This window comes from Trichechus manatus, unplaced genomic scaffold (genome assembly GCF_000243295.1).
Source record: "Trichechus manatus latirostris isolate Lorelei unplaced genomic scaffold, TriManLat1.0 scaffold00101, whole genome shotgun sequence".
NCBI lineage: Eukaryota > Metazoa > Chordata > Mammalia > Sirenia > Trichechidae > Trichechus > Trichechus manatus.
In genome coordinates, this window is record NW_004444037.1 from 7965066 (window position 1) to 7977648 (window position 12583).

At 37.3% G+C, this 12583-nt stretch overlaps 1 protein-coding gene across 1 annotated transcript in view; it reads left to right on the plus strand.

The window, feature by feature from the left end:
• The window catches only part of USP46 (ubiquitin specific peptidase 46), a 50769-nt gene that overhangs the window by 13154 nt on the left and 25032 nt on the right, over positions 1-12583 (plus strand). The window lies entirely within an intron of this gene.

Consider the following 12583-nt stretch of genomic DNA (forward strand, 5'->3'; position numbering starts at 1 on the left):
ACACACATATATGTATTTTTTTTAAAGTTGATTGATTCAAATCACGATTCAAACATGGCCGACACATTGCATTTGGTCAGTGTATGTCTTAATCTGTAGGCCACTTTCCTGTCTTTTTTTTCTTTTTCCTTGCAGTTTATTTGTTGAAGAAATGAGTTGTTTGTTCTGTAGATTTTCCCACATTCTGAAAACATCTTCGTGGTGTTTAACATGAATAGTAAAAAGATAGTATGTTTCTACCATCTAGTATTTGTTTTTATTTAACCCACCTGTTTTATGTTCTTTCTTCTCGCTTGCCTTTTTTGAATCAATCAGAAAAGTTTTTGCATCGATTATATTGTTAGTTACAAATTCTTTTATAGGTTACTCTAGAGCATGCATCCTTGACTTACTTCATTTATTACCACTTTTCCAGCAACGTGAGAACCTTTAGAATACTTCATTCCTTTTCTTTTCCCACCTTTTTGTTATTATTGTCACATTGTTATTGTTTGTAATGAACTCATGAATTTTAACTTTTCATGTGTTTTAATCCATTGCAGTTTTAAAATTCTTTTTGATACTGATTTTATTTTCAGAACAATCCCATGACTTTAAAAATAGACATCAGTGTTATACTATAAATATTAAAATTTGCAGATTTGCAATCTTTCTGTCTCTCTCTCTTTTTATAAGGAAAGTGCTCCTTGGCCCCATCCTCACCTTTCCTCTCCTATCTGTTCTATCACCAAGTCCTATCTGTTGTATCTGTCTTTAATTCATCTACTTTCTTGGTCCTCACTGTTCCACCCCTAGCTCAGGCCACCCATTAGCTCTTGACTGACAGTCTCAACTAAACTTCTGTGGTAACTTCCTACTGGTTCTCTGCCTTTTCTCCTTCATGTTGCTCCCGTGCTTAAAATACATTAGTTTCTTCACATTTCATTTAGAATGCCACTGCCTACCAGGTTGTTACCAGTTTTGAAGTATTAGGAATAATGCTGCAATGAACATTCTAATACATATAATCTGGTGCACATAAACCCAGTTCTTTTAGGATGGACATGTATGTGTGTGTATATGTGTGTGTATAGGGAGAGAGAGACAGAGGAAAAGTAGATTTGTTAGTTCATATGGTGTGCTTATCATTAACCTCATTACATAGTGTCAGATTTCCAAAGTGGTTGTACCAGTTTACACACCCAGCATATGTGTATGAGCATTCTTGTTCCTCTACATCCTTGTGTGTACCAGCAACTCTCAGGTGTCTTAACTTTTGCTCATGTAGTGGATGTATGGACAAGTATTCTTTTATTCAGCAAATAATGCTTTTTTGCATTATCTGCTATGTAAAGGTATGAGGCACTAAAAATGCAAGGAGGGCCTTGCCTTTCTGGAATTTCTAGCGTGGAAGACAGACATTAAAAGCAAAATGAATACTTAGCTATGTAATTAAAATTACAATGAATGTTACGAAGGAGGAGTACAGAGTGTACTCTGAGCTTTTGGTACAGGAACTAGAACAATAGGGCATCACATTTCTACATTTGTTGCCAGGAAACGTGCACCAGATTACACAGCTGGTCTAATCCTTTTGGTTATCTCTGAAATTAACTCTGTTACTAAATCCATTTTGCAGTACTGTGTGTGGATTTTCAGGAGGGCTTGGAGGGTAAGCTCATTCACATTTGTAGTTGCATTATTCTCTACGAACGGGTCAACTGATCCAAACCTATTCAAAATATCCTCAGATATTTATATCGCAAAAGCTATTACCTAGTCATCTATTTCCTGGAGGGTTACCATGGATGGGAAGCCTGCACCCAAAAATTACTCCAGAAAATTCTGGATGATATGGTAAAGTTTGTTATAATGGGATTCTAATCATTTACACTTTGTGTGTGGAAGTGAATGAGAGTGTATGGATGTGTCTTTCTGGAGAATGATGTGACTTGAAAAACCTACCCCCCCCCCCCAGTGGTTAGATGATTTGAGTCAAGAATATTTTTTCTCTGGAGTCAGTTGGATAATCACTTTCATTTTCTTAGATCCTTAGACTGGATGGGATCCTAGGAGTCATCTAATCCTTTCTCTATGAGTGTCCAAGTCCCTCATATGACTTTTCTGGCCAGTTGGTGACCAGCATCTGCTGGAACCTATCCAGAGACAGGGAATTCAATCTCCCAAGGCAATGCATTCCATTTTTAGAAAGCTCTGGTTGTTAGAAAGCCCTCCACTTTCTAAGAAAATACCCAGCCTGCAGGTTTTTTTTGTTATTGTAAAATGTTGAGAGGTTACTGTGAAAGAAGCCCTAGTGTTAAACTGAGTTTTTAGTCCCAGGATGAGAAGCAGGGGACCCTTTTGAGGAACGTCCTCTGCCCAGGGCAGGCCTCCCTCAGGCAGTGCTTCAGTAAGAATTGGCAAGACCTGGTGTGTGAAATCTCACCGTAGGATTAAACTGTAGTGGATCCTGAGCAGCAAATTAGCCCCTGGGGAAGTCTTGCCCTTACAGCCACCTCAACCTGAAGTTCCTGCAATTGTAGAAAACCCCTTGTGCCAGCCTCAGGCTTTCAGATCAGAAAACAATGATTTTTTTTTTTTTTCTCTTCTGGTTGTTTACCCTTTGTAAATGGTGTTTGTGATTGCCTTGCAAATGCCAGCTGGGGGATTTATGGAGACAAACTGTTTCATTCTGCAGTAGATTTACCGAGATTATTTTAAGGGGATAATTCAGTGCTGACTTTTCCAGATAACCTTGACAAAGGCGCTTCAGAATTGGGACCTGGGAGTTTTCCCTTTTACCCTGAGCTCTCCCTTGCCCTTGCTTGGTTCATAAGGTTTGCTGGGACAGATGGAGCTTAGCTTTGTTGTTGTTTTAATTTACCCTCTTATAATTAAGTTGCATTTTTGTTCTGCGGCTTTAAGACACATTTATATCTGTTACTGAAGTCAAAAGGTTGTTTAAAGAATTGCTTTATTAAGTAATGTCAAAGAGAAAAATTAGTAACAGACATCGTAACTTTGATTTTCAGGTTTTCTTACCCACAAAACCAACTATTAACTGTGAAAAGAAAAAAAAAAACCCTGACCCCAGGTTAATCCTGCCAGTAGCTTTTTTTCACCCAAAGTTTCTAATCTTTTCTTTCCTATTTGAAGCCAGGTTTACTTAATTTAACTTTCAGAAGGTATCATGGCTGCAGTTGGGTGGAGGGCCAGAGACTACCTTGTGACCTGATTATCAGTTGATCTCAGTAAAAGGGGGAGGTCAGGGTTCAGTCAGTCATGTTAAGATTAGCCAATGGTTAATTGTCTGTTCTCCCTCCTCTTCTTATTATAAACCTCTTTGTCAGTAGCTTACTTTGAGCCTTTTTTTTTTTTTTTATTTAAATCAGAATGGTCTCCCTGTATATATATAGAATAACTGCTGAGAGTAAACCTTCTGTTTTCATTTCTGAGTTTGGATTATTTTTAACAGTACCAATTTTACAGCGCCTTTTTCCTTTTTTTGCAGAGGTTAAAATTGACCCACAGAAAGAGGGGTGGTGATGGGTAGTGTGGGGAGGTGATTCCCTCCTCAGTCCTTGTGGAGATTCTGAGTTCCAGGGATTCAGATTGGCTGACCTTGCCCTTTTTCCAAGCCCACCCTTATGGCACCATATATTAAGCTGGTACATTGTCAGTTCATGCCTGAGGAATGTGTGACTGCTCCCTAGTCACGTTTGCTGCTAAGCCTAGGAAAGGAATTGGGATTTAGAAGCACATTTGAATGTGACTTTAAATAATTATTCAAGAATTTAGCAAAGCTCATGATTTCTATGTACATCCTATATATTAATTTGTTAATTGATTTGTAATTAATTAACTACTTAAAAAGAAGAGCAAGTAAGGTCTGTTCTACCCTTTTTAAGCTAGAGGGAGTATTCATGCCCAGAATGTGGAGGAAAAGAAAGGAGAATAAGATGTAGCCTATACTTGCTGAGCTTGTTGGAGTCTCTTAGTGATCTATGTTTCCTTGGATACAAGCTGTGTTTTCAGTTAGACCAGAATGAGATCCTCGTGTGTGGGAAGAAAATGGTTTTGTTTTCTGCCAGCTTTCTTAGAAGAGCTAGAGGCAAAAAAACAATACTTAATCGGTTATTGCTTTTGACTCTGTCAGTCTAGGGCAGAGAAAAACCCAAATGGAAAGACTTAGTGCCGTGTTTTGATATTTCCCGAAAGGTTGATTTACCTGAGCAGTGCTTTCTCACACTCATTTCTGGAAGCAGTTTGCATTTGGAATTGAGAAAGTTACAGTAACTTTCTTCAGTTAGTTAATTAGATTTGTACCTTCCCCCCCCTCCCTGAAATCATTAAATAAAGAGATTTGCATCCAACAGGAGAAAATGTTTCTTTTTTCTCCCCCTTCAAGTACAAGAGCTTAAGAACTAATTATCTAAACTATGTATGATTTCACCTGGCTTTAATCCTTTTATTTTCTCCCAGGTAAGGACCATTTAGATAAAATAAACAAACAAACAAGTTTTACTAATTAAAAATTGTAGTACCTGTGGGTTATCTAAAAAAAAAAAAAAAAAAAATCAACCGGGAATATATAAAAAAGAAAATAAATAATTCGTAATTCTACCACACAGATGCCACTATTGGCATTTAGATACCTTTCCAATTTGTTCTGTCTTTTGTTGAATTCTTTATTCATTTAGTAAATATTTATTTGGTACCTACTAAGTGCCAGGAATTATTTTTGATACTAGGGTTATGGAAACCCTGGTGGTGTAGTGGTTATCAACTCGACGGTAACGAGTTTGGTTTACTAGGGTTATAGCAGTTAAAACAAAAAAGACAACCTCTGCTGTTTTGTTTATTAATATACACATTTAAGGCTATACATTTCCTTCTAAGTACTGCTTTTACTGCATCTCACAGATTTTTGTTTTCTTTGTCATTAGCTCAAAATAATTTTTCATCTTTTTTTTTTCATTTTTATACATTGTTTTCTATTCCCTGGTTATTTCTTTTTTTCTTTATTAACTTTTTATTTACTCTTGCATTGTTTCTTTTTGAAAATGACAGTATACATAAATGCATGTTCTTATTTTTCCAACTAATTTTACACAAAACATTGTATGCTGTATATGCTGCTTTATTTTTTAAATAATATTTTATTGTGTTTTCATTGAAAGTTTACACAGCAGATTAGGTTCCCATTCAGCAATTTCTACACAAATTGTTCAGTGACATTGGTTACATTCTTCACAATGTGTGAACATTCTCATTATTTTCTAATTTCCTTTGTAATCTCTTCTTTGACCCATGTATTACTTAGAAGTATGCTGTTTAATTTTTAAATATTTTTTTCCCCCAGATATCTTAAAGTTATTGATTTCTGATTCTTTGTACTTAGGGGATATACTCTGTATGATTTCAGTCTTTTAAAATTTATTGAGACATACTTCATGATCTATCCTGGTAAACATACCATGTGTACTTGAAAATAGGGTCCCTCAGCCTTGGAACTGTTGTCATTTTGGATCAGATAATTCTTTGTTGTGAGAGGCTGTCCTGTGCCTTGTAGGATATTTAGTTGCATCCCTGGCTTTGACCCAGTAGATGCCAGTTAACATCCCCCCTGTTGTAATAACCAAAAACGTCTCCAGATGTTGCCACATGTCCTCTGGAAGGTAAAAATTTCCCTTGCTGAGAACTGCTGACTTGAAAAGAATGTCTGTTTTACAGTCGATAAGTATAGTATTCTCTGTCAGTTAAGTCATGGTGGTTGATAGTGCTAGTCAGATCTTCTGTGGTGTTTTTTTTTGGGTTTATTTATTTTTTGATGCCTAGTTTTTCTAGTGAAGGAGCCCTGGTGGCACAGTGGTCAAAGTGCTCGGCTGCCAACCAGAAGATCAGTGGTTTGAACCTACCAGCCACTCCATAGGAGAAAGATGTGGCAATCTGCTTCCGTAAAGATTTACATACAGCCTTGGAAACCCAGTAGGGGGAGTTCTGCTCTGTCCTGTTGGGTCTGTATGATTCAGAATCAACTCAACAGCAGTGGGTTTGGTTTGGTTTGGGTTTTCTAGAGAGGGGCATTAAAATCTCAACCATAATTGTGTAATTGTCCTATTTGTTTAAGTCTGTTAGTTTTGGTTTCATGAATTTTTTAGCTTTTTATAAACAACTTTGTTGTGGTATAATTTACATACCATGACATTCATCCATTTGGTGAATTTCTAGTAATTTACTGAATTTCACAACTATCACCATAATCCAGTTTTAGAACATTTCCATCACACCAGTAAGGTCCCTCCTCGTATCTAGCAGTTAGTTAATCCCAGTTCCCAGCCCTAGGCAACCACTCATCTGCTTTCTGTCTTTATAGATTTATGTTTTCTGGACATTTATGTAAATAGAATCATACACCTTGTATGTGGTCTTTTGTGTCTGACTTATATAATGTTGAGATTCATTCATGTTATAGTGTCAGTTCACTCCTTTTTGTTTGTCATTTCACTCCTTTTTGTTGGTGAACAGTGCCATGTATTTTCATTTTCTGTCATTTGTTCTCATTTCACAATGCTCTGAGATTTTTTGTTGTTGTTAGTTGCCGTTGAATTGATTCCAACTCATGGCAACCCGGTGTATGCAGGGTAGAGAGCTGTTCTACAGGGTTTGCAAGGCTGTAACCTTTTGGAAGCAGATCGCCGGGCCAGTCTTCCAAGGTGTCTCTGGATGAGTTCAACCTGCCAACCTTTCAGCTAGAAGTTGAACATATGACCATTTGTGCCACTCAGGGACTCCTTATTTTTGAGGCTCTGTTATGAGGAGCCTCCATATTTATGATTGTTTATATTTCCTTGATAAATTGACCCTTTTATCATTAGGAGATGCTCTCTTATTTCTCATAACACTTTTTGTCTTAAAATCTATTTTCTCTAATATTAATATAGCCCTATACATTCTTATGTTAACTCATTTCCGTAGTGTTATCTTTTCCCACCCATTTACTTTCTTTCTTTTTTCTGAGAAATAAGGTATTTTTTAATTAAGGTATATACTTTTTTTTTTTTTAAATTGTGCTTTAGGTGAAAGTTTACAGCTCAAGTTAATTTCTCATTCAAAAATTTATACAGATATTGTTTGGTGATATTAGTTGCAATCCCCACAATGTGACAGCACACTCCACCTTTCTACCCTGGATGCCCTGTGTCCATTTCACCAGTTCCTGTCCCTTCCTGCCTTCTCATCCTGCTTTTGGACTGGAGCTGCCCGTTTGGTCTCGTATATCTGATTGAACTAAGAAGCACATTCCTCACGTATATTATTTTTTTGTTTTATAGTCCTGTGTAATCTTTGTCTGAAGAGTAGCTTTCTGTTATGGTTTTAGTTCTGGGTTATCTGTGCGTCTGGGGGCCATAGTCTTGGAGGTTCCTCCAGTCTCTGTCAGACCATTAAGTCTTGTCTTTTTACATGAATTTGAGTTCTGTTCTGCATTTTTCTTCTGCTCTATCTGGGATTCTCTGTTATGTTCCGTCAGAGCAGTCATTGGTGGTAGCTGGGCACCTTCTAGTTCTTCTGGTTTCAGGCTGGTGGAATCTCTGGTTCATTTGGTCCTTTAGTCCTTTGGGCTAGTATTTTCCTTGTGCCTTTGTTTTTTTTCATTCTCCTTTGATCCTAGTGGGATGGGACCAATTGATGTATCTTAGATGGCCACTCAAAAGCTTTGAAGACCCCAGGAGCCACTCACCAAAGTGGGATGTAGAACATTTTCTTTATAAATTATGTTATACCAGTTGACCTAGTTGTCTCCCAAAACTATGGCCCCCAGGCCCCAGCCCCAGCTACTCTGTCCCTCAAAGTGTTTGGATGTGTCCAGGAAACTTCTTTGCTTTTACTTCGGTCCAGTTGTGCTGACTTCCCCGTATTATGTGTTGTCCTTCCCTTCACTGAAGTTGATCCTTGTCTGCCATCTAGTTAGTGATTCTCTCTCCCTTTCCCTCCCCACCCTCGTAACCATCAAAGAATGCTTTTTTCTGTGTTTAAACCTTTTCTTGAGTTCTTATAATAGTGGTCTTATACAATATTTGTCCTTTTGTGACTGACATTTCACTCAGCATAATGCCCTCCAGATTTATCCATATTGTGAGATATTTTGCAGAATCATCATTGTTCATTATTGTTACATAGTATTCCATTGTGTGTATGTACCACAGTTTGTTTATCCATTCTTCTGTTGATGAACATTTAGGTTGTTTTCATCTTTTTGCTGTTGTGAATAGTGCTGCAGTGAACATGGATGTGCATATATCTGTTTGTGTGATGGCTCTTATTTCTCTCGAGTATGTTCCTAGGAGTGGGATTGCTGGATCATATGGTATTTCTGTGTCTAGCTTTTTAAGGAAGTGCCACATCGTTTTCCAAAGTGGTTGTGCCATTTTACATTCCACCAGCAGCGCATAAGAGTTCCAGTCCTACCACAGCCTCTCCAACATTTGTTATTTTGTGGTTTTTTTTTGGGTTATTGTCAGCCTTATTGGGGTGAGGTGGTATCTCATTGTGGTTTTGATTTGCATTTCTCTAATGGCTAGTGATCATGAGCATTTCCTCATGTCTCTGTTAGGCGCCTAAACATCTTCTTTGGTGAAGTGCCTATTCATATCCTTTGCCCGTTTTTTAATTGGATTATTTGTCTTTTTGTTGTTGGAGTGTTGCAGTATCTTGTACATTTTAGAGATTAGACCCTTATCAGATAATGTCGTAGCCAAAATTTTTTTCCCAGTCTGTAGGTTCTCTTTTTACTCTTTTGGTGAAGTCTTTTGATGAGCTTAATTTAAGTGTTTGATTTTTAGGAGCTCCTAGTGATCTAATTTCTCTTCTGGTATTTGTGCATTGTTAGTTATGGTTTATATACTGTTTATGCCATGTATTGGGGCCCCTAGCATTGTCCCTATTTTTTCTTCTATGATCTTTATCATTTTAGATTTTATAGTTAGGTCTTTGACCCATTTTGAGTTAGTTTTTGTGTATGGGGTGAGGTATGGGTCCTGTTTCATTTCTTTACAGATGGATAGCCAGTTATGCCAGCACCATTTGTTAAAGAGACTGTCTTTTCCCCATTTAACGGACTTTGGGCCTTTGTCAAATAGCTGCTCATAGGTGGATGGATTTACGTCTGGGTTCTCAATTCTGTTCCATTGGTTTGTGTGTCTGTTATACCAGTACCAGGCTGTTTTGACTACTGTGGTGGTATAACTAAAACCAAACCCATTGTTGTCAAGTCGATTCTGACTCATAGCGACCCTGTAGGTTCTAAAATCAGGTAGTGTGAGGCCTCCCACTTTGTTCTTCTTCAGTAGTGCTTTACTTATCCAGGGCCTCTTCCCTTTCCATATAAAGTTGATGATTTGTTTCTTCATCTCATTACAAAATGCCGTTGGAATTTGGATTGGGATTGCATTTTATGTGTAGATCACTTTGGGTAGAATTAACACGTTTACAATGTTGAGTCTTCCTGTCCGTGAGCATGGTATGTTTTTCCACTTATGTAGGTCTCTTTTGGTTTCTTGAGGTAGTGGTTTGTAGTTTTCTTTGTATAGGTCTTTTATGTCTCTGGTTAGATTTACTTCTAAGTCCTTTATCTTCATGGGGGCCACCCATTTACTTTTAACCTATCTGTGTCTTTATATTTAAAGTATAGCTCTCGTGGACAGCATATAGCTTGGTCTTGCCTTTTTTTTTTAAATCCATTCTGCAAGTTTTGCCTTCTGTTCGGAATGTTTAGTCCATTAATGTTTAACGTAATTACAGTCGACCCTCCGTATCCTATCCATGGATTTAACCAACCGTTGATTGAAAACCAACCATGGTTGATTTGGCTTGGGCCATGTGCACCTATTTAGCAGCGGCCTGCTGGATCCATCTCCCCACAGTTCTCAGACCTTCACTTCTTGTTTTTTTTTAATTTGTTTATTGTTGTAATTTAAGTGAAAGTTTTACATTTCAAGTTAGTCTCTCATACAAAAATTTATACATGCATTGTTAAGTGACCCTAATTGCTCTCCTATACTGTGACAGCACACTCTTCCTTTCCAACCCCAATTTCCCATGTCATTCAACCAGCAGCTAACCGTCCCAGCCTTCTCATCTCACCTCTAGAGAGAAGCTGCCCATTTAGTCTCATGTATCTGCTTGAGCTTAGAAGCATACTCTTCACGAGTATCATTTTATTTCCCAATCTTTGTCAGACCTTCACTTCTTAGTCTTCCTTTTTCTGGGTAGCATAGGCTGCCGCAGGCGGGGCCTTGGCACCTTTTGGGCACGGGATGGGGCTCAGTTCTCGGGCTGAAGCGTGGGAGGCCCAGGTGGGGTGGGGTGGGGCCAAGGGGTTGGGCATTATAAGTAATCTGGAGATGATTTAAAGTAACCGGAAGGATATTTGTAGGTTATATGCAAATACTGTGCCATTTTTTATAAGGGACTTGAGTATCTGTGGATTTTGGTATTCTCGGGTCCTGGAATCAGCCCCTACCCCCACCCCCCCATGGATAGCGTGGATACCAAGGATCGACTGTATTGATATGGTTGGGTTTGGGGCTACCATTTTATTCTTCGCTTTTTATTTATTACCTCTTTATTCTCCATTTGTTCCTTCTTTTCTGCTCTGGTTTTGAATTCTTTGAATATGTTTTCTTTTAGAATTTAATTTTTCTCTTGGTTTTTCTTCTTGAGTCAGAATTGACTCAACAGTTGTGAGTTTAGTTTTTTGGTTTTGGTGTTTCTTAGTATGTGTTTTTCTTTAAGTGGTTGCTCTCGAGTTTACAATATACATTCTTTTTACAGCTCACATACAATTAATAATGCACTATTTCACATAAAATTTACAAAGTTTATAACAATTTAGGCACATACTGCCTTCTCCCCCCACCTTGTCTTTTTATGTTATAGTTGTTGTATGTATTCCATCTAAAATATGTCCTAAATCCCATTGGACAATGTCATAACGTTTCCCTTAAATAAGCAAACGTAGTATAAAGAAATAAGAGAAAAGGCAAGGAAAATAGTCTTTTGTATTTACACAGATAAATACCGTTCTTGGTGCTCTTCATTCTTTCCTGAGGTTCTGGTTTTCCATTGGTATCATTTCCCTTTGGCTTGAAGAATTTTTTCAGCCTTTCTTGTATGCAGATCTGTTAATGAATTCTGTTTATTTTATTTTCATTCTTGAAGGATGTTTTTTATGGGATATAAGAATTCTAGGCTGATAGTTTTGTTTTTTCCTTTCAGCACATTAAAGATGTTGTTCCACTGTCTTCTGGCCTCTATAGTTTCTGTTGAGGAGAGGGTCAGCTGTTAATTGAATCATTCTTCTGTATGTAATGTATCATTTTTCCCTTGATGTTTGTATCATTTTTCTCTTGATGTTTTTTAAGATTTGCTTTTTATCTTTGGCTTTGAACAGTTTGACTGTGATGTGCTTGGCTGCCCTTCGTATTTTCCTGCTTGGTGTTGAGTATCTTGAATATATAAATATGTGTTGTTGTTGTTGTTCTTGTTAGGTGCTGTTGAGTCAGTTCCGACTCAGCGACCCCATGTACAACAGAATGAAACACTTCCCAGTCCTGCACCACCCTGACAGTCGTTGCTATGTTTGTGCCCATTGTTGCAGCCACTGTGTCAATCCATCTCATTGAGGGTCATCCTCCAAATTTGGGAAATTTTCACCCATTATTTTTTCAAACAGTTTTTCTGCCCTATTGTTTCTCTTCTCCCCTTCTAAAACTAATTACATGTATGATATTATCCAAACAAGTTCCTAATTAACTGTTTACTTTTACTTCAATCTTTTTTCTTTATCCTTCTCATTGGATAACTTTTATTGATCTGTTTTCAAGTTCTTTTTTCTCTTTTCTTTGTCATGAGTCTGACAGTGTGCTGTTAAGTCCATTCAGTGTATTGTATATTTTTTCAAGTTATTTGATTTTAATTCCAAACTCCATATGACACATAATCAAAGATAACACATCAAATGGTCTTGTGAGAAATGAGGTAGTTAACACATAACATAATGAATAAAAGTAAAGAAACAATCAATCAAAAAGCCTAACCCTTAAATCAAGAAAAGTTATGGCTAGATGAGCCATGAAGATTGATCCTGGGGGTTTAGAAACAGGTTGTAGAAGAAACAATAATAGAGGTGCTGAGAGTTAAGTTAGAATGAAGAGACAGCTGTATTTTCTCATTAAAAAGCAATAATAACAAAAAAGTTTTCTGAAATAATATATGCTAATTCTGCAAAACTGGGAAATGTCAAAAACTATGAAGCTGTCAATCATAATAAATCATGAAATACAAACCTTTTTAAATTCAGGTTTGCCTTTTTGTAATTTTTTTTTCTTTTATTATACTTCAGATGGAGGCTTACAGAACAAATAGTTTCTCATGAAACAGTAGTACACATATTGTTTTATGACATTGGTTAACAACCCCACAACATGTCAACCCTCTAACGTCTCAACCTGGTTTTTTTTGGTGAAAATACACATAGCCAAAGATACACCATTTCAAAAATTTCTACATGCACAGTTCAGTGACACTGACTATGCTCTTCCAG